This window comes from Varanus komodoensis, unplaced genomic scaffold (assembly GCF_004798865.1).
Source record: "Varanus komodoensis strain SLA01 unplaced genomic scaffold, ASM479886v1 scaffold2, whole genome shotgun sequence".
In the NCBI taxonomy this organism is placed as follows: Eukaryota; Metazoa; Chordata; class Lepidosauria; order Squamata; family Varanidae; genus Varanus; species Varanus komodoensis.
The window spans coordinates 63,464,731-63,491,965 of NW_025335568.1; the positions used below are offsets into that span (position 1 = coordinate 63,464,731).

Sequence of the window (27,235 nt, forward strand, 5' to 3'; positions counted from 1 at the left end):
AAGGCTGAGCGCCAAAGGATTGAGGCCTTTGAATTATGGTGCTGGAGAAGATTCCTGTGTGTCCCTTGGACCGCCAAGAGATCAACCTTGACTGCTCTTTAGAAGGCCAGATACTGAGGATGAAACTCAAATACTTTGGCCACCTAATGAGAAGGAAGGACTCCCTGGAGAAGAGCCTAATGTTGGGAACAATAGATGGCAAAAGAAGAAGGGGATGGCAGAGGATGAGGTGGCTGGATGGAGTCTCTGGGGCAGTGGGTGTGAGCTTGGGTGGACTCCGGGGGATGGTGGAGGACAGGAGAGCCTGGAGGAATGTTATCCATGGGGTTGCGATGGGTCAGGCATGACTTTACGACTAAACAAAAATGAATTTGTCCAAGCCTTTTTCAGAACCATCTAAGCAAATGCCTGAAAACCATACCTTGTGCTAATGAATTCTAGTGTCTTTGAGGAAAATAGGGAAAGAGTTACTTAAGACACAATACTATGAAAAATTAGATGGTGGGAGGGAGGCTGCAAGTTTAAATGCAGCAAGACTTCCCATGTCATGCATTCCTCCCAACTCCCAGCATGTCCCGGTCAGCCATGTGGGGAGTTGCGGGCCATTCTTCTGTCTAAACTGGCATAGCTGGACCCTTAGGCAGTGCTCCCGGGGCCCCTGAACAAGTATTCAGTTCCCTCTTCCAAGGCTGGAAGAGCATGTCTGACCTTGAAAAGGGGCATCAGATTTCTGCCTCCCCTAACCCCTTACAGCCAGCATGAAGGAACTGCTCCGGATGTGCTCTGGAGGAAACATAGAAACAGAGCGAGTCAGAAGGGGTCTCCCAGGCCAACTAGTCTGACCCCCAGCTCCAGCCAGCTTTGCTCATGACATGCCCACCATGTGCATGTCCAGCCTGTCTTTGAACACCCTCACCGATGGGGCCTCAACCACCTCCCATGGAAGCCCATGCCTTACCCTCGGGGTCCTAACTGTCAGGAAGTACATCCTGGCATCTAAATCAAACCTTGCTTCCCTGAGCTTTGCTCCGTTGGAGCACGTCCTGCCCTCCTTTGCAGGGGAGAACAGGTCTCTACCCACCTCTGTGTGACACCCCCTCACATACCTGTATGTCCCCAACAGATCCCCTCCGAGTCTCCTCTTCTCCAGGCTAAAAAGACCCAGTTCCCTCAGTCTCTCCTGATATGGCTTCCCCTGCAAACCGGCCACCAACCTTGTGGCCCTATGCTGCCCTGACTCCAACCTGGCTATATCCTTCCTGTAATGAAGGGCCCCGAACTGAGCACAATACTCCAGTTGTGGGCACACCAGAGTCGTATAGAGTGGTAGTCATACCTCTCTCAATTTAGAAGCCATGCTTCTGGCTATGCAACCAAGGGTGGTGCTTGCCACCTTGGGAAGGGAAAAGGTGCATCCCCATGGGCAGGATCCTGGAGAGGCCAGGATTCAAGTCGTACCCTAGCTCCCTTGTGCCAATCTAGCAAACTCTGGAGAAGCAAAGATCACCTCCTCTGCTCCTCCTACCCTGCACTGGATGACTAGGTGGGGAGGATGGGAGTTGTGATCCAAGACATCTGGAGAATGCCAGGATGGTGGAAGGCTGGGTTAAATGATAGATTGCACACTTGACATTTCCACCAGGTTCAAAGTCTGTGTCAAATCAAGCTGAAAAGAAGGCAATGTGGAAACAGTCACCCTCCCCACACAGCTCCCCAAAATACTGAAGTTAGAATAAAACTGGATGAGTGTTTCTTTTTCTTGGTTGCTTGTTTTTTTTTAAATGTTCTCTTTCAGTACACATCACAAACTACAAATCGTCCTCTGATCTGTCCTCTGTAGTCTTTTTAAAATTTTCTTTTTCTTTTTTCTTTTTCTTAACTGCCGGATCTGGGAACGGCTAGAATTTGCATCACTTCTTGCAACACCAGCTACAGTCATTAGTTTTCTCTCCTTTTTGTAGCTCCACAGTTCTGTTGTGGGACTACTGCTGGTTGTTTCGCTACCACTTATGAGGGGTGGGGATAAACACTGGCATGTGCGTCTGTGGGAGCGAGGAAGGGGAAATGCCCGTTCTGAAATCGCCAAATGGCACCAGGCACAGGTCCGTGGCTGACACTGCCTCCGACTCACAGCTAGGCCAATAGAAGAAGCTTCCCCAGGACCTGTGGAACCTCCTTCCTTGGTGATTCTTGGGAAGAGAGCATCTTTCCTGCTGCAGACCCATGAGTTAAATCCAGTGAACCAGGCACCCCAATCTGCCCTGCTGGGGTTCCCAGGATGAACGCACACCCTTTCCCCAGGCTGCGCTCTTCTCCAGTGCACCAGCGTTTTTTGCTGGCCTTTCCAGTTTGGGCTGAAATGCCTCTTGATCAGTTTAGCTTCTAATGGTAAGACCTTGGAACCAGAACAATGGATGCCTCTTGCCTCATGCATCCGTGCTGTTGTTTTCCCTTCAGCCCTGTCCCCTCTGGGATCCGCACAGTCCCTGAGGACTCCCTGGAAATAGGACTTGGTCCTCGGGATGAAAGAGGTGCTCAGGTCTTGTCGGACTCTGCTCAGAGGAAACCGGTGGCCCTTTCCACAGAGAAGTGGTACAGGGGCAGTGCTGCCTCGTCCTCTCCATCACTCCACCTCAGCTGGTCCCACTGCCCTTCCTCCACTGAGGCCAAAGCTCCAAAGGGTGGCTACTGGCACATCTGACCAAACAAGGGTGGTGAGACCTTCAGCCACTTCTTAGGTTCATGGCCCCAAAGGGAGCTGCCGTTAGAGAGGCAAGGCAAGTCCACTGTGCTGGTGGCGCTGGCTCCCAGATGCAACCTGGACAGCCACAGCAGTGTGAGAAATAAGTACTGGCCGAGCCTAGGAGGCTGAAGGAGTCACTCAGCTTCTCTTGCTACCTGCGGGCCTGTCCAGAGGTGCAGCAGGCAACTGGGAAGGGCCAGTGCTCTTCTTCATGGCCCTTGTAGCCACATCCCCAAGGAAAGCTACCTGTGTGGACACACACTCTCTCTGCCCCCCTCCCCCTCTTGGGATAATGTATGTGTGCACCCAGTTCCTCAGTTATGACCAGCCAAGTTAGCAACAACCCTGCTTATGAGCGAGCAAACCTGGAAGTCCTGCGTTATCCTAAGGTGCTGGGTGCCAGGTGGTGAGAGGAGAGGATGAGGAAGGAAGGAAGGAAGGAAGGAAGGAAGGAAGGAAGGAAGGAAGGAAGGAGAGAGGGGGAGGGAGGAGGGGGAAAGCAGCAAGCAGCATAGTGAAAGCACCTGTGGAATTACAGTAGCTTTTCATGCACTTGAAAAACTAGTGCGTGCAGCCAGTGTGTTTCGGATCACGTGGATTTAGGGTTGCCTTCTGTAACTTTTACTGTACTTGGTTTGTAGCAATGCCTCCAGCACCAGTCCCATTTCCATCAACATCCAGTTAATGATAGGTTTAATGTTAGCTTAAAAAGGGTTAATATTGCATAAACTTTCTATCTAAACTACTTTAAGAATGGTACCATTTACCTAGACACATATGTATAGATTCTCTGTGTGTGTTTGTATGTGTCTCCAGTACCTGCAGTTAATTTATTAATACTGTATTATTATCATTATTAAAATGCTGCATTGTGTTTCAGATGTTTTACTGTATAGGGAAGCACTTCGTAAGTGTTTTATAGGTTGTGTTTATATATGTAAACTGACTTACATACAAATGCGACTTAACGATGATCTCAGGAACAGACGTTGTTCTTAACTGAGGGACTGGGTGTATACTAGACAGCTCACAGCAGGAAAACGCTAAGCAAAGAGGCCTCCTGATTCAGCTATGTGAACCACTGCTCCACTACAACCTGGACATAAACTGACAATAATCCCATAATCTATCCAAGTTTAAATCCACAAAATTTGAGGGATGACTCAGATGCTTTTCCTGCTGCTACAATTCATAGAATCATAGAACAGTAGATTTGGAAGGGGCCATGAAGGTCATGGAGTCCAACCCCCTGCTGCTGCAGGACACCCCGTCACACCAGCCCACACAGACCATGGATTCCTAGCCCTACACTGCAGAGCCAGATTGCACTGCAGCAGAGAGGAAAAATACTGTTATTCTTACTATCACATTAAATTGATTCCCATTTTCCTTCCTCTTGCCAGGAACCCAAGGCAGCCCGTTCCATTTTGTCCCCACAACAACAACCCTGTGAGGTAGGCTATGCTGAGAGGCCATGCCTGGTCCAAAGTCACCCAGTGGGCTTTGTGGCTGAGTGGGAACCTGGGTCTTCCAAGGCCCCAGCCCAGCATTCCCAAGCACTACACCACACTGATACCTTCTCACGTCAACCAGTTGCTAGGATTCTTGCAAACAGCCAGATGGAGACTAATTTCTCATCCAGCAAGACCGCTGTACTCTTGAGCAAGAGTGCACCTAAACAGGCACTCAACCAGGAGCAGCCATGCTTGAGTTCTTACGAGATATCGGGTATTCTCTCTCGCTTTGTAAATGTAACACACAGAGATGGGCTGCAGAGTTTCTACTTAACAGAAGAACAGAGCATACAAACCTAAGATCTGCCCCGCTGCAATGTAGAACAGTTGCCTTTTGTGCTAAGGAGAGCATCCCTGAAGAATCCCTTTGTAAGCCTTCTCCACAATCTATCATACCAACACCAGTAAAAGACACTTTTCCATGCAGGCAAGTCCAAAATACTTTTGCAATTTCTTTGGGCTGCGCTGAATACTGCATCCTTTTTCCATGGCCAATCACATCTCCCTGATACAGGACACAGAACACTTATTTCAAAGAAGTCTTTTGTCGCATGCTGAACAACAGCTCTGTAGGGGCATACTGCAAACGCCTCCCGTGCGAACTGGATCCAGCAGAGGGTCCCCATGTCTAATGGCTATGAGCTTTGCATGATACATTTCCAGGAAGTGGGGCATCACTAGCTGATGAGGTCATTCGAAAAAGTCTGCTCTATCTCTGTTCGACTTGAAAATGAGATCGAGATATAATGCAGCTCCTTCCCAGGACTACACACCAGTGAAGGCGCCAAGAGGAGGGCCAGACCTTCTCCTCAACTTTCTAGCAAGCAAGAAGCACCTCAGACATGGCTAAGCAGCAGCTGCTCCTTTCCCCATCCTCCTTCTATCAGCTGCATGGATGTGCTCCATGCACTCAGTCAGCCAGAGACCAATCCGCTTCCTTGGAGCTCATGAAAGACAACTGGGAGGCCGCTGCACACACACCCACATTAACAATGGAGGGAAGAAAAGCTCCCAACAATACCGACAAGTATTACTTGGGGTGTTTCCTTCCTTTCTGAGCATTTCCAACTATCCCCTGACATTTTGCCCAACACGAGAAGGGCTGCCAAAGATGAGACAAAGATGTCTTGCAACCTCTCTCATCACAATTGAATTTATTAAGGGACTTGTGCATGTGTGTATACAGGGGTTGATGAGAGTGACCCATGTACAGAAAGACAGACAGACAGATGCCTGCAGAAGGGGCCACCAAAGCCCATTCACCTGAAAGACTTAATTCAGCTGCTAGGAAACTTCCCCCATTTGCTGTCTGACAGTGATACAGTTTGGAACTATGTCAGGTGCAAAAGAGCACCTTTGATTACAGGTGTGTTTCTGCTGTGTGCTGCCAAAGACACCTGGGAAAATCAGCTTAAAAGAAACCTTCCAAATCCCTCCCCTCACCCCCCCAAAAAGAACAAAAACTGAAAACAAAGCAAAAACCCCGAAAGGAGGCAGCTGCAGCCCTGTTTTTCCCCTCATCTCCATTGCCTTTTCAATCCCATATTCCTTTAATTGAATCCAAGGCAATGTATGTAGAACATTTTAAAGCACTTCTCGGGAAACTGAGCTCTGCACACTTCCTGGACTGTTCGTCTCCCATTCCCTTCAATCTGCCCCTTTGGATTTGATTCCAGGAAGCTCTTAATGAATCCTTCTTTTTTAAAAAACCAAATGTGCCATAGCTGAAGCTCCACATGGCTGCTACCCATTAATTTCCCCCATGAAGGCATATGGAATAAAGAACATGCAGAATCCTAAAAGAGTCAAATGGGAAAGGAACAGAATGTAAGTCTGTTTAAGGGTGTTGCTTTCCACTCTCACCCCCCTCCATTTTTATTCTGGATTTAGGCCAACCCTTTTCCTTCCTCTCATTTTCATGCATTTACAAAATTAATGCGAGCAAAACTACTGATCATTATCCCCGTGAAGTTCTAAAGTGCACTGTACAACCAGCAGATCATGTTCTCTTCTCGGGCTTTTGCTAAATGCTACCAACCCTAATGCCAGAGCTCATTAAGATGTCTCGCAGCCCAATCCGATGCGTGTTGACTCAGGAGGACATCTTGCCGAACTTAGCTGGGCTTCCTCCCATGCCCAATAGACACAGGAGCACAACTTTTTTCTTTCCCTTTGTTAAAGACAATTTCCAAAATCAGCAGCAGCTCCTTCCCCCATCTGGGTCACTTTTACACAAAGACGTGACAGCTCATCCCAAGATCGCTTTACTACCTTGCAAAGCCTGTGAATGACACCACATGATCGTGGAAATGAAGCATAGCGCGATGCGAAAATGAAGAAGGATGAAGCTGCACGAAGCAACCAAAAGCTCCGCCACAAAGGCAGAGGGCTCTGAAATCCTTGAAGCTCATGGAGCCAGTCCTGGCCATTGGCACCCTGCCTGCTGCTTCCACGGATCACCCGAGCAAGTCAATGCCCATGCACGGATAAGCAGGTGGACGGAGGGAGGGCAGGAAGCCTGCTAGTTACTGAAAAGATCCAGAGGTCAGGTGGGGCGGGGGGTTTGCATATGCTAATTATATAGGTTGAAAGTCTGTGTGTATGTGTCTCTCTGTGTGTGCATTTAAAGGGCCCTCTCTCCGAAGGACACTCATTTGTAGAAAAAAGGGGTGCATGGACAGAGGAGAAAAGGGCATCTGATTTAAGAAAAGAAGACCTCAGGCAAATTCGGAGTGGGGTGGAGAGCTGGAGAGGAAGCCCATGTGGGAAAAAGCCAAGAAATCCAGAGGCAATAGCGATCCTTGAGCCTTCTCGGTACCTGTATTTCAGCAAGTGTCCCTGGGCAGTGGGGTGGGGGGACAGAGCCCCCTCCCCCGAGATTCGGGTGGTGTGCTTCTTCAACCATGCCTCTGACGACGGGACAAGGAGGCGAAGCGAAGGAGCCCAGAATCTCAGCACGGAGCCCCCACGCCAGCCAAGCGTTTCTCTGAGCCGCTTTCCTCTTCGCAGCCCATCATAAACTGACCCCCCCCCCAGCCCCAATCCAATGCGCTAGACATTAAGTCCATTCCAGTTGTCTTTCGGCAATTAGGTGTTTACTTCCTGGTCTGAGCCCTTTATCTAATTAGATGACCTTAGTTTTAGCTCATTGATTTCAGCCCAGGACAATTAATTGGAAGGAGTGTAATTATTAGAAGACTTTCCAGCATCAGCGGGGCGGTGCTGCGAACACAAACGGGCCCCGGACCCGCTCCCTCCCCAGCGCGCTTCAACTGGGGGAAACGGTGCCACGCAGGCTGCCTCGGGAGAAATGAAAGGAACATCGCCACATCCGCAGGGAAAAGGCTCCGGGAAAACCAGAAATGCGGAGATTGGATTGCAGACACACACATGCCGGGAGGGAGGGAGGGAGGGAGGGATCTGCACGGGGCAAACAGGGGGGCAAGGGACTTCCTCTGCGCCTCGCCCTCTAGCGTGGCACGAACGCATCGGCAGGAAAGCTTCGCTTTGCTCCAGCCCGTCCTCTACGAGCAGAGGAAGTTTCCACCCCTCTGGCAACGGGCGCCTGCCGTCCGGGGATCTCACTTCACAACAACACAAAAGAGCTGCTCGGGTGCATGCGAGAGGCGGGGAAGGACAGAAGCGATCCCTTCCTTGCCGCCTCTCCAAGGCGCACGTTCGCACATGCAGGCTTGTCCTGGCGAGGCTTCGCTGGACCCCTTGCAGCGAGATCTGCCACACGCGAGTGTCACACCTACATTAGAATAACACACTGCAAAAGGGGTGGGGGGCGCCTGCCTCTGGAACGGCACGACACGTTGCCCCTCCATATTGCAGCCTTCTCGCGCTCCATCAGTCCCCAACACCTGAATCCACCTTCTTCCTCTGCCAGACCATAGCGATCTTTCAAAGGAATATGCATCAAAGGGTGCGAGCCGGAGAATGAGAATGGCTGGGGAGGACGGGGCAGCAGAGGCTGACCGTGCCTTTCTCCGAGGCAGAGAGACGGATTTTCAAGATGGGAGCACTGACAGACATGCACACGTGGGGGAAAGGTGGCATCTCCTCGGGGCGAAGAAAGCTGGCAGGAGGGGAGATCAACGCGCTTGATTGTCTCCGACTAGGGAAAACATCGTTCCTCTGGTGGATGCAAGCGAAAAAGCTCTACAGGTCAGAACAGAGGTGGGAGGGAGCTGGCGGTGGAGGGAAGCAGAGGGAGGCCGTAAGGAAAGGGCGGGTTCCCACAACCATTTCATGAGTCTCCAGGTGCAAGATGGTTCTCCAGGTGGTGATGGGAGCGGCTCCGAGACCCATGTGGCAGCATCGCCAACACCAGCACCCCGACAAATGCACGTGCGCGTGCACGCACCCCCCTCGAGGGGGACAGGTGTGGGCACCGTGTGAGCAGTGCTGACCAGCGCACAGTCCACGGCAGGCACGGTGCCTGGCACCTTTCCTTCGCCGTGGCCCAGCCCTGGACCAGCTGGACAGCTTCTGCCCTGAAGCAAGCAGCAGAGCGGTCGGTACCTGCCCTCCTCTCCTGCTCCCCATCCTGAATCAACAAGAGGAGGAGGGAGGCATGGAAAGGAGAGCACGGTGGAGAAGACGGGCCAGCGTGATGCTCCCGCCGACCTCTCCTTGCCAGGCAGGCTGGACAGACACAGCAAAGCAAGGTCCATCTCCTGTCAGGAGCCTTGGTGGGGCTGAGGTCATGTGCGCCCGCGGAGCGGAGAGCCGAGTTAAGAGAAGCCACTCTCTGCTCCAGGAGGCTGCCGTTCCATCATCTTCTGCTTTTCCACCTCTGCCAGGGAGGCGTGTCCTTCCCTTCCCTCAGGTGTATGGATGGTGGGGTCCCGCATCCAGATTGCCCGCGATCGCCCAAGCTAGTCCTCGCCATCACCTGGGCCGATTCCCTTCCTCCTCACTCTACCACCCCGCCTGTGTTTTGCACCTCCGGTTTAGCAACGAAGCTCACCAGGCACTCGAGCACAAACCCTTCCAAGATCATCTGCATTCAATGCCAACAGCCCAACGGATCGCGCAACATCGGGCTTTGTGTTCCCTTCGCTCCAGCCTGGCACCTACAGGCTCGGGTTCCCAGGAAAGTGATCTCTTCCTTGCCTGATTTTAGACGGGGGGTGCGGGGGGGGCGTCCTTCCACCTCCCTCCTCCCTTTCCTAACCCATTGATCCTAGGAAAAATGTCCGGCAAAGATCCTGCAACGCCCCTCACCACCCAGGGCACCCACTCCAGCATCCCTCGCCTCCTCTTCCGTTCAGGTACGCTCCTGGATCGCAGTGCACCCGCTTCCCGCCGCCACGTGGGTGCAGCACCCCGATTTCGGCGGAGAAGTTGGGGTGCTCCCCACCAACGCTCAGCCCCTCTGGTAGCCCAGCCCCCCGAGCCCCTCGGGGACCCACCGTGTCCGCCTCGCAAGGAAGCCGGGGACCTGTAGATCGCGATAGGCACTGACGGGTGCTTGCTGCTGCCGCCATGGAAATGGTGGACGTGCGGTGCCCCTAAACTGGAGGCGCCCCAAGCCACCCCGAGGAGGCCGCTGAGAGTCAACGGGAGTATCCAGAGCAGCGCCAGGCGGCCACGGGACGGGACGGGCTCGGACAAGGCGAGCTCCCCCATCCGTTGGGGCATGGCGAGGCAAACTTTGGGCGAGGGAGGCGCGCACGGGCGGCTCACCGCGCCACGGCGGGCGCTTCTGTCGGGCGCCGATCCCTCGCCCCGGGTCCCTTCTGGCCCCAAAGGAGCGCGAACATAGTCCGAGGCAGCCGAGGAGCGCCCAATCCCAGAGGAGAAATCGCGTCGGCGGCGTCGGCCCCGAGGAGCCTCCAGTGCGTATCCACGCGCTTCCAGGTTCCCTACCAAGCGGCGCTCCGGGAGGTCTGCTCCATAATCCACCGAGCGAGAGATCCTCCGGCCAGGCGCACGGAGTCGAGACGGGGACGAGGCGCCCGATGCCCAGAGCCGAGCAGCCGTCGCAGGGGGGAATCCATACAGCGGGGCGAGCGCCGAGCGCTCCCTCGCCAGAGGCGCGCCGAGGACGCACGCCGCTCCCGGGGCGAGCTGCGCCTCTCTCCTCGCTCGCCGCCTATTGCCAGCCCGACGAGCGCGAGGCAGAGGAAGAGGAGGAGGAGGAGGAGGAGGAGGAGGACAGCGGCGACGGAGGAGCAGCGGAAGAAAGAGCGGAGCGCGGCGGCGGCGGCGGCGGCAGCGGCGGCGGCGGGCAGGAGGCGGCGAGAGGCGCTTCGCGGGGAAAATCCATGGCACGCGTCTGAGCGGAGCCAGCGCGGCGAGGGGGGCGGGCGAGCGCGAGCGAGCGGCGAGCCATGCTGGCGGCGGCGGCGGCGGCGGCGGCGGAGCAGGCGGAGGCGGAGGCGGAGGCGAGGCGAGGCGAGCGCTATGCAAATCTGCAGTCTCCCGGCAGCAAATCACCGGCGCCGCGGCGCAGCGCAGCCAGCGCGCCAGCCTGTGGGGGACCGGCGAACGAGCGGCCGGGCCCCGCGCCCGCCCCGGCGCCCCTCCTCGCGCCCTGGCGGCGGCGGCGGCGGCGGCGGCGCGCCAAGCGGAGGGGACCATGCGGCCGCCAGGCGCTGCGGCACGCGGCGAGACCGGCTGCCCCCCGCCCCGCGCCCCGTCCCCCCGCCCTCGCGCGCACGGCGGTGGGGGAGGCTTCGCCTTCGGGGGAGGCAGGAGTCGGGGCGACGGCTGCGGGGCTCACGAGCGGCAGCGCTGCCGACGGCGGGCGCCTGTGGGGGTGAGGACCGAGTCCCCTGCGAGCACGTGAATCCGCCCACCCGGGTCCTTCAGCGCCTCTCCCCGGGCCCCGGCCGCGTTGGCCGGCGCCTTTGCCGCGCGTGGCTGGCGGAGCGGGCCTCCGCCACTGCGGGCGTTCAAACACAAAAGGGGAGGCGAGGGGAAAAGGCAGCTCGAACATTGCCTTCAAAATGCTGCCCAGGCCTGTTACTGATACGTAGTGCGACAGAGCAGGGCCCTGCCCCGAGCGGCTTACAATCTACCATTCCGCATGAAATAACAGGTAACTGTGTGCGGGTGTCTTTCGGAGACGCCTGCTTAAAGGCGCGATCCTTTGCAAATTTAGAGTTTAAAATTCAGATTTTAGCGGGCTTGGTTACGCTGGGACTTGCAAGCGTCCTCTTCGGTCTAAACGTGCATTGGATTCTCCTTCAAGTTTCGTCACGGGCCTCGCTTTTCCAAATCAAAGTGCAGAGCCGTCTGGCTTGAGCATGACTATCGTGCCAGGCTTCCCCAGCAGGGCGCCCTCCACGGATGCTGGACCACAGCTCTTCTTCTCCCCAATCAGCCACTGGCCGGGCTGCCTGTGGGTGATGGGCTTTGTTGTGGCCAGCAAACCCGAAGCCTTCCGCATGCCAAGCTGGTGCAGTGCTACCGAGCGAAGGTCCGCCCCCAAGGATTCCCACCCAATGGCTGACCCTGAACAGAGAGAGGAGAGCGAGGCAGCGCGTGGAGGGAAAGTTCTCAAAGGCGAGCGCAGCGTTCCCTCCAAAAACTACGAGCGCGCACACCTGGAGAGCGCACGTGCCCCAAAGTCTTGCCAAGAGGGGGTTCGCACACGCTCCGTTCTCCCGGGTGGGAACGGCCCTTGCTGCTAGAAGGCCACAAAAGGGCGCTTGCGCACCGCTTCTTCTCCCCTGAAACTGCAGGGTCTCTGGCAGGCTCGGTCAGTGTGCTCAGGGGCTGGTCGTCAGAACCACGGGTGCCCACGAGCCAGAGCTAAACGTCAGGCAAGAATTCCAGGACACAAAGAGGGTTCGAGCCCACATCAGCCTACGAAGCCCAGGACTTCAAGCATCACCACATGAAAAGCCTCCATCTTCCACTGCTTAGGGTAAAGATTCTACCCCAAAACATAAAAGATCTCAGAGGCTCTGTGCCGCCCGACTCCGTTCAAACTCAGTCACTAGTTTGGATCATAGCCCACAATGCAGGGTTGTTGCTGGGTGAATAGAGGGTAGCAAAAGAACATGAGTGGGGATCCTTTTTTCTGGTGGGACAGACACCGCAGTGTACCCCCATTTCCCCTCTGCTCTCTCTCTTTCTGCAACTTCTTTTCTCCCCCATTGCTCTCCCTCTGTGAGACTTGTGAAGTGATCCCTTGCAGAGAGTTTTTGAAATGAGACCAAGCATCTTCATTGTCACATTATTGTTTCATTCCCTCAAACAACTCTGCAAGGGAGAGTTGTTCAAATGTGTGAGGCAGAGCCTGAAAGACAGTGGATTTCACAGTAAAGTTATTAATTGATTTGCGGACTTCCTCTGTTCACAGCTCCTAGCAAGAACAGGCTCAGGGGCTGGAGGAATATACCAGTAGTTAACATTCTAGGAAGCTATGCAAAAATGAATAGCTAAAACGAACAGGCATCTCAAGCATCTGGATTCTAATATGCACCTTTTCTTTAAAAACTAACCATTTAGATATGAGCAATCCATTCAGATCAGTGCCAGAGACCAACAAAGCACATTCAAGCTCATAAAAAGTAATCTAATGCCATACGCTTCAAAAGCAGGTACGGGCACAAAACCTTGCAGTGCCACACCTGGACACAACAGGGCACAATAAACACCAGTGTCATTGTTCCAACATTTCTAGATCAAACAGTGTTTCTATTGCACACCGCAAGTTTTTCTATGATTCAATAATTCAGCCTCCAACAGATCTGCTTTGTTGTCAAGAGGTGGGAAATAAAACAGGAATCTAGTGTAGAGTTTTTATCCCGTTTTACAGAAGCTGTTTGTAAACAGACTTTTGGCCTGTGCTAAAACTGCTCTTAATTGAATGAGGAGCCAAAGTAAGTACATCAATCTAACCAGAAGGATCTGGGTGAGAATAAATTTCTTTCCCAAGCTACCACTCATATCCAGAACTCAAAGGGCAATGCTGGGCACACCAAAGGGTTAACTTAATTGAAATATAGACTTCAATGTTTGCATCACTTCTACAAAAGTTGCATGAGGATGGAAAGCCTGATTCCCATATTCTTAGATAATAACCTCTTAACTTTCATTCAACCTCTGATTTGTTTAAACATTCATTAACTGAATAATAAAGTTATTATTTAATAATCAAGTGTGTTGGAAGAGATTTGGACCCTCCTGGGGCATCTGGTGTTCTCAATTTACTCCCTTTCACCCTGGCAGGGTCAGTTCCCCACTGAGGACTTATTACAGACAATTATATTGAGCTTGGTTGTAAGTATGTGGACCCATTAACATGTCCTTTCTAACCTAGGCATAGAAAAGATTAAATTATACAAAGTGATATATTTTATGAATGCCACTGGTTGTGGCTCTGTTTGATGGCTTAAGTCTGTTCCACAGCAGGGCAGTTCTGAACCAGGTCCGGAACCATACCTTTGCTTACACAAGATCAGTACACCTCGGTGTGACTCTGCCTGCTGCGCATACACACATGGAAGAAAAGATCTCCAAACTGGCAGTGGAGTCTTGGGGTACCTGGGAGCAGGGAAATCATGACCAATCTTCCTGGCAAGGTTCCTCCATGGGTCAAATTCCATGTTAGGTATCATGAACGGAGCCGGCTGGAGCTGGGAGTCAGACTAGATGACCCAGGAGGTCCCTTCTGACTCATTCTGTTTCTATGTTTCTATGGCAATAACCACGCTCATGCTTTCTTACTCAACAGTATGTACAGCTCCAATTCAGGTTGAAACTAAAATAGATGAGGAGGGAAGGGGAATTACACCATAGATGCTACATAATTATCATGATTAATTACACAATTGCACTATATATTGCACGATTGCACTATGCATCACATAATTACACTTGGAATAAGTGGAATAATACTACTAATAATATACTATGTCATTAACATAGCATAGAGTTTCATCCCCCTGCAATCCATACACAAATGTTTTATTACTCAACAGATTTATATCACACTTTCCTACTATTTGGACCTCCAAGACCATCTAGGAACATGTTTGCATAAAGCTATTTCCAGTCTCAGCTGGGACAGGGTTCTGCATGTGGACCTGTACCCCAGAACACAGAAACAGACCCCCTCACCTGATGCCTGATGCTTACTCAAGCTCGGCCTATTTTGCCCAGGGCTCAGTGTAACCCCCCACCAGAAGTACCCACCCTCCAGTTCTGAGTGGAGCAGCAGCTTGGTTTATTGCTCCGACTAGGAGGAGCAGGGGTGGCTGAGTCTTTGGTCATTGAAGTTGCTCCTCCATCGCAGCTTGTATGCTAAGCTTTTTAGGAGCTATCCGTGCTGGAAAACTAATGAGGAAGGGTAGCGTTCAGCACCATGGACAGCTCCTAGAAAGCGCGGCAGCTGCGGAAGCGGTCCTTCACCAGACCTGGGAGTCACTAGCCTCTCCTGGCTTTATCGCTGCCGACCAAGATCATCCAGGAGGAATCCAGAACTTATGGCAGTCTGTATCTGTCACTTGATCTCGGGTCAAGCGACAGGGAGTGACACGCACCAGTAAAGACATTTCTGAAAGCAAACTCTTACTTCCTGTACACAAATCTGGGGAGCTACTGCACCTGGACTATTGTGTTCAATTCTGGTTACCTTACCTGAAAAAGGACATTATTGGGTGGGAAAACGTGCCGAGAAGGGCAACAAAAACTATCGGGGCTGGAGCAGCTCCCCTGTGAGGAGCAGCTACAACTGGGAGTACTCAGCTAAGAAAAATGATAAGGAGAGACATGGCAGAGGAGTTTAAAATAATGCCTGGTGCGGGGAAAGTGGGGGGATTTTTCTCTCTCTCCCACAACACTCGCTCAAGGTCATCCAATGAAGCTGAGTGGTAGGAAGTTCAGGAAGATGAAAGGAAGCATTTCTTCACGCAGCAAAGAAAGAATGGAATGTGCTGCCACGGCGAAGGGTGATGGCTGCCAATCTGGATGGCTTTAAAAGGGGATTGGACAGATTCGCGAGGGAGGAGGTTCCCTGTGGCTCCTAGCCTTGCTGGCTAGGGCCACCTCCTTGAGCAGAGGTGCCCTGCCTGCGTGCACCAGTCGCTGAGGAGCTGGACAGGAGGAGGCCTTGCACCCGTCCTGCTGGAGGGATCCCGTGGGCACCTGGCTTGCCACCGTGCGCACAGAGTGCAGGTCTGGGTGGACCCTTGGTCTGATCCAGCATGGCTTTCCTTATGCGTTTACATTTTTATGAGAAGACAGATGGGCATGGGAGCAGAAGAAGAATTCCATGAAGGGGACAGCTTGCAGGCATGGAAAAACAGATCCTGGGTCCAGGAAAGTCAACGGCAAAGCAGGGGGGCATTTGGTGCACAGAAGGGCACTGACAAGCAGCAGCAAAGAATTCATTCCTCAGAAAGAGTGACCCTCTGGACTCCAGTCATCTTCAGCCTGTTCCTTGACCCTGGATGGAAACAGGTTGACAGGCTCTTGCAACCACTTGCAAAAGCCCTGAAGCCAAACAGGGGAGTTTTCCCTTTTCTTTTTTCCTTCTCCCTCCCCATCTGTTTTCCTTTCAAGCTGTGTCATTTAGACTGTAAGGCTGAGGGCAGGCATTGTCCTACTAATCTTTGTAAGATGCTCTGGGAGAGTTTTGAACCATGGTACCAAAAGGGAGCCTTTGTGTACAGAGGTAGCAGTATTCCCAAATACCAGGTCTTGGGGCAAGGAACAGATGGGAAGCGGGTACCTTTGTGCCTTCCTTGTAACCTTCCCAGGGGGGCAGTTGCATCCTAGCATTATTTTGGTGGTGTCACTCGCAGGACTTTTCTGGTTCTTATAGTAATGCAAATCACTGTTTCTCTTCAGCTGCTGAAAAGTGCCCAGTAATCGTTTTCAAGGGTGCTCACATCCTTTCACATCTCTGCCACTTTTGGAAAATGACTTTCCACCAGCCCCTTCCCAGGATCCTTCCCTTTGGATCCCCCTTGCTACTCTTTGCTCATGGCCATGAAGGCAAAGCTGCAGGGGGAAATTGTAATGCTGGGAGGTTTTATGCTCCATATTACTCTAGAGTAAATCCTGACAGAAGTATTCTTGGACTTGGCTTCTCCACCCTCTGCCCTCAGTTCCGGAGTGTTCATCAGTCTTATGAGTTAAGACACGATTGTGTCCATTTCACAGCTGGGACACTGAGGCTGATCAAAGATAGCCTGCCCAAGGCCATAGAAACCACCTGCAGTAGAGATGCGGTGTCAATTTGAGCCTCCCAGATTAAAACCCAGGCTCTCCTCCACAGGACCACTGAAACAGTGAGCTGTTTTATGAATGAACGGCAAAAGACGCGCCACGCTACCAGCTTGCTAATCACATAACATGCCGCTGATTTGCATGACTCATCTGAGTGTCGCCCCCCCCCCACTCCCCTTCAGTGCTGTCTCTCCGGCCATTCCTGGGAGCCCAGATCAGGTCCTTTGCCTTTGCTGATTCAGACAAAGAGCCCCCACAGCCACGCTGACATCATCCTTCCACATGCCCTGATCCCTGTCCCTGGAAATAAACAAGGAGAGTCCACCAGCTACTAGAGCTGTTGCTCACAGAACTGCGCCCATTCTTCCTTTCCTCTCCCAACCCTAGTGTTTTCCTTAGGAAGAAAAAATCGTGATGTTGTGAATGCTACAGCTCCATCTCCCTCCACCTTGGATTCTCCAGGCTTTAGGAGGGCTCAGTTTTACTCTGGAGTGAGTTGGGAAAGCTTGGTTGGCCCCGGAAACTCCCAGGTCTCTCTAGAGCTGATTGCTTCTCCCTGGGAGTCAGAATTCATTAGGACCTGATGCATCACTCTAACAGAAACATGGCTCTGTACTTCAGTGGATCGGGTCTGGCATATCAGTCCCCGATCACACTGCCACGCAGATGTAAGGCTTAGAGGGCTTGCAAACAGCCTGGCGAAGGAGCAGCAGAATAAAATATCAGACCTTAAAGCCCTCAAAATCCCTAAAGCTTTTGAGTTTCACAACAAAAGCCTTCTGCTATGGTGACCCTGGATAAAATAAGGTGATGTGTGGAAGGAAGGAAGCCTCGGCCGAGTAACTGTCATCAGCAAACACAGGTAAAAGGAGGAAGGTGGAATGCCAGGCCATTGAAATCCACTCTGAAGTCTCTGCTTAGCTCTGAAACACACCGGGGGGTCTGGAGCAAATCACCACTTTCCAGCCTAACTTATTTCACAGAGTTATAGTGAGGATAAAATGAGATTACTCCCTGTCACTTGCCCTAAGCTCCTTAGTAGGAGGGCAGGATGTGTAAGGAACACGAGGATGGAAAGAGCAGCAAAAGATGTGGCAGTTAAAGAAATTAAGGAGTGGAGCAGAAAGGCAACGAAGGCGCAGGAGCAGAAGAAAAAATTCAAAGGGAAAAAATACCTCTGTTGTATATGTTTTTTTAAAAGTCCAGCAGTCCTTTCCATTTCAAGGAGAGTGTGGCTGTCAGACATGCTCATTTCTATCATGTTTTATTTAAAATGCTTAATTAGGGGTTCTTGGCTCTCAGATTTCTGCTTTTAAATGAAAGGCAAAGATTTAAATCATCTGTGTGTAAATATTATCAACCTCTAGACAAGCATCCTATCTTATTCAGAACTGGGGTGGGGAAAACTGCAGCACTGAAAAAAAAATTCCTCCTCTGGAACCAGGGTGGTGTTCGGAGGTTTCAGGAAGGAAATGCGCCTTTGGAGAGGAGCAAAAGCGAGTGCCTGGTTTGGGCTTGTTTTAATCAGGAGAAGCACGTAGCGCTTTCATTTGCAACTCTTCCCACAAAAGCAAAAGGGCAAAACCGCGAGTTGACAAAATGAGGCCTCAGCCCCCAAAACATGCCACGTGTACTAAAATTATAGTCACACACTTGCTAAGATGCAGCGGTCCCTTTGAAATTTGTGTGTCTACAGTTTGCTCCTGCCTTGTCCTAGGTGTCCCCCATGGTGTTTTGGTGTTTTCATTGGGGGACAGCAGAAGGAATGGCAGTTCCTCTTTGGAGATCACCTGGTTTCTACCGCATCACTAGTGCAGACCCCTTGTTTTAAAACCAAGAGAACTGAAGCTTGCAGTCCTGTGCAAATTACCTGGGGGTAAGCACCTATACAACCCAAGGGGACCAACTTTTGAGGAAGCTTGCATAGAGCTGGGATCTGCATAGCATCAATCCAAGGTGATTATTGAAAGAAAAGGGATGTATTTGAAACAAGGTGCTGGAGGAGAGCTTTGTGAATGTCCTGGACCAACAGAAGGAGAAAGAAGTGGGCCCTGGATCAAATCAAGCCAAAACTTTCCCTAGAAGCAAAAATGACAAAACTGAGGCTGCCATACTTCAGGCACAAGCTAAGAAGGCAAGGCTCCATGGAGAAGACAGTCATGCTAGGGAAATTCAAAGCCAGAAGACCAAAGATGAGCTGGACCAAATCCATAGAGGAAGCCACGGCCTTGAACATGAAAGAGCTTAATGGGACTGTCGCGAACAGGATCTTCTGGAGGGCTTTAATTCATGGGGTCATCATAAGTCAGAGATGACTTGGTGGCACATAATAATAATGGCAGTTAAGTCCTGCTGAATTGGAGATATCAGTGTATGCCCTGCACCACATATTTTCCCCTGTTCATGTCCTGTCTTTCCTTCCTCTCTTTATTTCCCCACCATCACATTTTAGAGCTGAGCTTCATGGGCTCAGTCCTGATCCAAATTAATGGCCACCACACCTGTCATTTTCATTGCCAGAATGGATGCACTAACATTAATGGGCCACTTCCAGTAATCGCAGACTCACAGAATGGTGGAGCTGGAAGGGGGCCGAGGGCCATCAGGTCTAACCCGCCGCTCAGTGCGGGACTCCAGTTAAACCATCCCTCTCAGATGGCTGCCTAGCTCGGCCGTGAACCTCACTGGGTGACTTTGAGCTAGCCACCCATTCTAAGCCTATCCTACCTCACAGATTTGTTGTGAGGATGAAACAGAGAGGAGCAGAGCCAGAGAAGCTGCTGTGGGACCTTTTTATAGGGATAAACAAGCAGGAACGTAATACAATAAAACATAGACACAGGGTGTAATAAACACAAGGTACAGTCCTGTGCATATTGAGACAGAAAAATGCCGCACAACTCCCATGCCATCCTTTGTCCTGCCTCCATATGTGCAGAATCGCATCCTAATGCTCTCTTTGCCAAAGCTCACCCTGTCAGGGCTTTTGTGCTCAGAGCAAGAATGGGGAGCGTGCCCCCATTTTGTGTGTGCGTGGAAGGTTTGTGGCTCTCCTCCCTGCCCTTGCAGGTTCCTCTGTTACGTTGCCAAGACGGGCTCCCCGGAGAGCCCCATGTTTATCTTGACAGGTGTTATGGAGATCTGCTGTGCCTCCATGGAATTGTTCCTGCCTGCTTTGAGGTACAGTGGAAAACGTTAAGAAGGCAAACTAATGAACTTACCTTATTGCATTCCAAATCATATCAACCACACAGTAGGTTGGATTAGTCTACTAATGCTTTTCTAATGATGCCTTTATTGGGCATATGGCACGGACTTGCTATTTTCTTCACCATCTCATACTGGCAAAGCTCAAAATGATCAAAAGACACAACTAATTTCCCTGCTTTCCATTCCTCATCGCATAAATAAGTGTATCAAATATTACTGTCATGCTAAACCTCTTCACGTCCGCACAGAATGGTAAGACAGGATTCTGGAGGATCCTGGCTTATGGCGAGCATGCGGTGCTGATGGATGCTGCTCAAGTTCTCCTACCTCTCTGCCCCCCTATCTGTGCATTCCAAGGAGGGTTTGTTTAGCATAACCTCTGAACTACGATTCTTGGCATGAGTTACCACTCATGAACAGCTAAAATCCATCACCCAAAAAGAGGACATACCATTGCTTCAAATGTAAATCTGATGTGCATACATGCAAATTTAGAAAAATTATTTCCATTAACACAGAAGTGTGGTACATCTCACCATCTGCTGCTGTCAATGGTAAACTCAGCAGTTCCTTCTGATGGTTCTTTGATCTTAAGTTATCAAACTTGGATAGGGAAGACCTTCAAACAGAGGATGGCCCTCCATAAAAGAGAACTTGTAGCTACTTGTCACTTCTCTAACAAACCAGAATTACAAACTAGGTTTGTTCTAGGTTTACCAATTCTGGCTTGTTTGGGAGTGTCAAACCAGGATGGCTGAGTCAGGTGACACCCAGCACAAACTCTGCTTGGGCAGACATGGTCATTAGGTTTAAAGAGAACAGAGTTCTTAGAAAGATTGCTGTTCTATCCTGTTATGGACCACAAGAGTCTTCTAATCTAGTCTCTCCCACTTTGGCCCAGTGCTTGAATTGTAATTCTATGTGCATTGCCCTGAGAAGTCCTATTGCACTCTGGAGTGAAGGCACATGATCAGGCCTGCAAACAGTCATCTCATAGAATAGTAGAGTTGGAAGGAGCCATGAAGGCCATCAGGTCCAACCCCTGCTGTTGCAGGACACCAGTTCACACCATTCCACTCAGATGGCTGCCCAGTTTCTTGTTGAATGCCCCTAGTGTGGGAGAGCCACCACCTCTCTAGGGAACTGGTTCCACTGTCGTATTGCTCCAACAGTGAGGAAGTTCTTCCTGATGTCCAACCGGAATCTGGGTTGTCGTAACTTGAATTGATTATTCTGTGTCCTGCACTCTGGCATCAGCAAGAAGAGATCTTATGCCCTACTTGTCAGGTAGAGTGGCCCTATGTCAAACTTTATGGAGGAGAGTCCTCTATTTGAAGGGATGTCCAGGCTAAGGATAAAGAACCATCCCTGAGAAATGGGAGAGGGGGCCTTGAAAGGATAAGAACCTGGCCAGAAAATCACCTGGTTACTATCTTGCTCACGTGGTGAGATACATTGCACTCCAAATTAAATTGCAGGCAACGTTTCTAGATTTCCCCATATAAATCTGTCGGCGCAAATGATTTTATATAGATCTGTGCCATCTTCCATCCTTGTATTTATTTATTGTGATGCATAAGTGACCACTCTGTTTCCAAGTGGTAAGAAGTTCCCGAAGCAAGATTTGCTGTCCTTTGGAACGAAAAGACTAGAGGCTTATTGGCATTTTGTAATATATGGGATTATTTACATAATACAGGTTGGGTATTATGTAACATATCCAGTGACAACAAAATCCCACGGCTTATCTCCAGGGGAGACAACCAACATGACAGGATGTCTGCAGATTCCAAACTCAGCTCTCGTTGTCCTTTGTCCTGTTCTGTCTCAACCTTCATTTTCACATGCCTTGCCCACTTTCCAACCTGACTGTGCTGACAGACAGAAAAGGAGGCTCTAACACACACACACACACACACACACACACACGCACACGCACAATGGCACTGGGAATCTCACCCAGCCCAGATGCAAAAAAACACTGATTGCACTTTCTAAGTTTTGGAAAGTGATTGCACCTTCTAAGTTTTGGAAAGGCAGTCGGAGGCGTTGGTGGAGTCGGCTCCAATCTGGTGGAGTCATTTGCCTGGTGAAGTCTGCTAATGACTAAGAACTCTGGCATTCTGGATCTTCATGCCTCCTCCAAGCAGTCTCCATCCAGGTGATGTTCAACCACCCGAAGGAAGAGCAGAAACAGGTCTGTGATGCTGAACCCATCAAGGGCCATACGAGAGGATGGCTGCTACACACGTACACGCCCGCACACTTCTTCCAGCACACACTTCTCCCACACAGACCCACTGGTTTTTTTCCCTCTCCCCAGAGATCAGGCTCATTGCAGGAAATAATCTCACTCCAGTAACTTCCTCATCAGGTAGCTCATGTGGTTGAAGTGTAGGACTCAGACTCGGGAGGTCTGGGTTCTAGTCCCCACTTAGCTATGAGGCTCACTGGGTGACTTTGGCTACACATGGACAGTCAATCTAACCTACCTCTCAGGGTTGCTGTTAGGATAAAACGGAGAGGAGGAAAACCTTGTCAGCCACTTTGCAAGAAAAAAAAAGGTGGAGTATAAATGTAGTAGTAGTAGTAAACAAACTAACAAACTTGTAGTAGCTGAGAAATGGCTGTCAAGATCAAGAGAAAGGGGTTGTCTGGAGGGTCCCTTCTCCACCCAACCATCACCTCAAGATCTCCATAGCTTCCACCATCAGAATATGCCTTCCTCTAACAACAGTTGCTGGAAGCAAACTTGTTCCGCCTGCGTATTTCCCAGAGCGTCTGGCTGGCCACTGTGGGTGGCGAGATGGACCTTTGGTCTGCTCTGATTTGGCCCTTCTTCCGTTCTCAGGGTCACAAAGCAGAATGCAGAGGCCCGCACTGATTCTCTCACAGTCGGCCACAAGCAGCCACCACTAAATGGTGATTTAGCACTTCCGGGGCGATCTGAAAGGAGTGAGCTCCATTTTCCAAGACTGCGGCACTGAAGCGGCCGTCAGTGGGTGGCATATTTGAATGCCTCCCCTGCCCCCAGTGGCAGGGGCTTCTGTAGAAAACATGCCTTGCTTAGCCTTTCCTTTTCAGTGAAATGATGGATTTCTCTTTATTCTTCCCATAGGGAAGCATTCAGACCCATGACTCCCTCCCTGGCCACCTGGCCAGTGCAACTCAGAAAATGCTTTGCCGCTGGATTCTCATGTGGGCAGAAAACCCAAGTCCCATTTTCATGTTACATTTCACTGACTCCCACTTGCAGGCTGCAAAGGGAGGCAAATCCCTATGCCTTTTTCAGGGGGTAGGAGAGAGAAAATCAATATATTCTGCATGGCAGCAGTGGCTTTCATTTCAGTCTTAAATATACTACTTTAGAAAGGGCTCCATGCTTAGTGCTCGGCCAGGACGCAATGGGTAGTCTCAGTGTAATGCCAAAACCATTGCACTGAAGGGTTCTGCAGCGTCAGTAGGGCCTGTTAGCATGAAGTAAAAAAAAAAGAAGCTGCTGCAAATGGTTTCTTTTCCCCTTTGCGTTGGTGCTGGTCTGATGCATTACTGATGGCCCCCTGATCCTGCTTGATTCTGCCCCATATGTCGCCTCAATGCCTTGCTCTCTCCGTGCTGGAGGCACTGTAGGGGGAAGGGGGCGGGGAGGGGGGAAGGATGCTTGCCCCAGTATGCATGGTTTCACTCAAAACAAAGTATGCCTCATTTCTTGTAGGACTATCATCTCTTCCCCATCATGTCCAAATGTTTGCCGATTTAATCAAAGGATTGACTGAAACTCATTTAATTCGTTCACCGACATCTCTTTGAATAGCCTGCTTCTTATTACCGGAACCACTGCAATTGCAAGATGCTGCTGCAGCACAAGGCAGTCCGGCTGGCCTCGGTGGCACTCGCTTCCGAGGAAGGATGCTTTGGAATGGATTGCAGTGTACATGTTCCCGGTGTAGGAAACAGGTTCTCGGTGACCCCCGTGGTCCTGACATCGGGGGGAAAAGCGGTAAGTGAAACAAATGGATGGAAATTTGCACGAGGCAGCCTCTTCTGCTCAGGCACAGCCTGGCAGCCTTATAAATCACTGGGATAAAAAGGATTTGTACGGCAGCGGCTTCCTCCTGGTACCCCCCATTGTATGAATCACCCTCTGTTGCGGCTCTCTCACTCTAGCAAGCTGAACAGCTCTTCTGTCCTTAAGCAAAGGACTTGCTCTTACAAGAGATCCCACCAGTGCATTTGCATCACAGAGATGGAAAGGACCCTGGCGGCTGTCCTGCCCACCTCCCTGCTCAGGGGCGGTTCTGCGGCGCAGGGTGGGAGGACTGCGTCCACAACAGAAGGCCGCCCGGCTCTGTGTAAGTATCACCAACAAAGGAGCGCTCACGTCCTCCCAAGCAGTCTCTGTCACATTGTTGAACGGTGGTGTAATGGAACCAGGGCTCACAGGAATGGAGTACCAATACCTTTTTATTAGTGAGGATGTCACCCCCCCCCCATCCCCCTGCCTCAGAATCCTTGGTTTCCTCTGAGTGTTACTTCAATCCTCACGGGAGTGGGGTGGGGGACAATGTTCTCAGCAAATGTATATCATTACCTGTTGCAATGCAAAGAGTAGTAGTAAGAATAGCAAGGACGATGGTGATGTTGCAGTGGCTTAATTCTGAATGAGCAATTAAGGATTAGGAGATTCACAAGAAGGTGCAAGAGGAGAAGAAAACTGCTAGAATTGCTCTCCCTGAGAGGCATGGCTGCAGGGGTTGTCCTAAATGGCTCTGACATTCAAAACAGACCACTGCACAACACTGTGGAATCACTCATGCCGTTAAGCAGTTTTCCTAAGCCCTCGTCAAAACCTGCTTCCCGGCAGTCCCAACTCATTGGTTGCTGTCCTGTCCTCTGGAACAAGAGCCCTTCAGATATTTGAAGATTTCAGATATTTGAAGACCTTGGCCCGCTCCCTTCTTAATCATTTCCTTGCCAAGCTCAGCCCACTCAGTTCTTCCAAGGCCCCTTACCATATTGGCTGCCCCTCTCTGGATATGCTACAGTCCCAGAACTGGGCACCCCACTCCAAACCAGGGTAGAACAGAGTGTGACTAGGAGTTCCCGTGGCTGGAGATACAAAGGGCTCCTTTGAGGAGAACAGTGAAGGGAGGAAGGTCAGGGAACTCAGCATAACATTTTGAATGGACGATGAGCTACTGGATACCTTGGTGAGAAATGTGTATCTTGCATAATTGCCATCATATTTCCAGCCTCATGTTATACCGAGCTTGGCCTTCGTCTTGGAACTGGCTTTTAGTGCCATGAAATGACTGTGCACACATCGTCCATGTTGAATGGACTGTTGCAACAAGTTGTTATCCTGTCCTGCCTTTAGGCTCCAACCGTAAGCGCAACTAGGAATGTGGGAGAAATCAGCACATTCCGCTGATTTGTTCTGGCGTTTTCTCCAGTCTGCGTCATCCACAAATGGACATGGACCAGACATGCTTTGCATTCCAAAATCCACACTTTATGGGATTAGCAATATAGTTAGCAGAATAGGGAAATGTGTCTGATATGATGCACACATTTAAAAAATTTCCCCAAACCCCCTAATTGCATAAATGTATTCAAACACACACTGGACAGAAAACATGCACATACGGGAGATGACTATAAAAGTGTACTATTTGGAAAAATTGTGCACAAAAATGCATATCAAAAAGACTCTCCAAACTCTGCACTGTTTTTTTTTTCCCTTTAAAAGTAACAACAAGAAGAACACATTCACCACCAGAGCAAGCACAGAATAGACTTGGAGGCAGTAAATACATGAAGTATGCTGAAACAGATCTGGCTGATCTGCTGGTCCCCAACAGCATTGCTGCCAGGTTGAAAAGGAGCCTGACCGAATTGCTGGATTTCTGAGAGCAGCTTTGCTAGTGACGGACCATGGATAAGAAAGGTAAGGAGGTAAGGCTCACTGTACCCGCACCTTGGAGTTGGGTGGATCCAGACAGACAAGCAGAACAAATAAAGAGATGACAAGATAGAGCAGAAGGACAGGGCTTGCGATCTGCAGGGCAGGCCACCAAAGCATCCCTTGCACATTGTGAAACAGCAGCTAAGAGGCTGGTCGGAAAAAATGTGGGCCAGGAACACGTATCTCCCCCCTCACCCAACTGAAGCGCTCCAGCCATGCTTGGACTTTTCACAACTGCAGTGCACCATCCAAAGCTCAGTGCTGGCCACCTCTCCCAAAAGGAAGTACAGCAACTGGTCCAAGAGCAGGCATGGGGTCAATGTGGGGTTAACCTGGGGCTGTAACTGTTCTGGGTGCAAACAGGCGACCAGAAGCAGCATTTAGGCACTCCATCAGCCTTTCCCAACATGCAAGGCTGGTTTGCAACACACTGAAAGAACCGAAACTCCAAACTGGTGGTCCTTCTAGCTGACCTGTAGCCTCCATGGCACAAGAGAGGAAGCAGCGTGAGCATCACTTTCCAAACAGCTGTGTGGAACAGCCGCTTTTCCTGATCAGACCATGAGCCCATAAGCGAAGAAACAAATCCCGTCTTCCTTCCTTCTTCTGCATGCCATTCGCTGTGCATGTGCCTCTATCAGGAACTCTCAGAGCCTTGCAAAGGAGAGCAAAGTTCAGGGCCTCACAGCCTTAATTTCCTTCCCATTCTGCTTCTTTCCCATGTAAATTTCTGCCTTGCTTCAGCATTTGCAAATGTCCACTTGAGACTCAAAGATTATTTCACAGGAAGGTCCCTCAACCACAACCTTATTATTATGATTTTAAATATATGTGCTTTCCACAACAATTTAGCAGCCAAGCCTCAACAACAAAAAAAGGGAAAAAATTAAAAACAAAACCAACACAGGCAGAGCATAATACAGCAAGAAAATGCCTCTCCCTTGCTTTAGTCCCAATAGCCAGAAACAGTACAAAGGCAATGGATCATGAAGAAAAGCAATTTCCTACTTCAGGGATTAAGCAGTGTTCTCTTTTGTACTGTTAAATCAAAGTTTAAAGTTATTTCCAACCTCCCACCCCCAATAAGACTCATCTCCCCCCCTCCGCCCAACACACACACTTTAAATAAATGGTCTCCAGAGAAACAACAACCGAATCCCAAACATGTTGCTTCCTGAGCCATCAATAGCACAGATAAAAATCCTTTATGTTGTACTTCTGTGAGCAGGCTCCATTGATAGAGCCAGAAAAAATTAAGCGGCTACACAAGCTGAAGATAATTACCTTAACAAGAGAGAGTTTCAAGTGACATGGGGATCCTTTTGTTCTCTCGAGGACAAATATATCGGATTTTAATGCAGGAGGGAATATATGGGGCTGTGGATGTTGGAGAAAGGTAAAAAGATGGGTGGATTCGGGCAGAGATCGGTGTCTGACGTGCGCAAAGAGAGATTATGCCATCATCATCATAAGAGAGTGTAGTATTTTAGGTTCTTGCTTGACAATGGGATGGTCGTGTGTGTGTAGGAAAACTCCCACCCAGGATGAGGCCAAACTGGTCCGCTTGCACCCTCCTAGGTAAACATGGGGAACCTCGGGCTCGGGTCG

General features: G+C 50.5%; 1 protein-coding gene across 1 annotated transcript in view; it reads right to left on the bottom strand.

The window, feature by feature from the left end:
* The window catches only part of NRXN1 (neurexin 1), a 1,090,172-nt gene that overhangs the window by 385,495 nt on the left and 677,442 nt on the right, over nt 1-27,235 (bottom strand).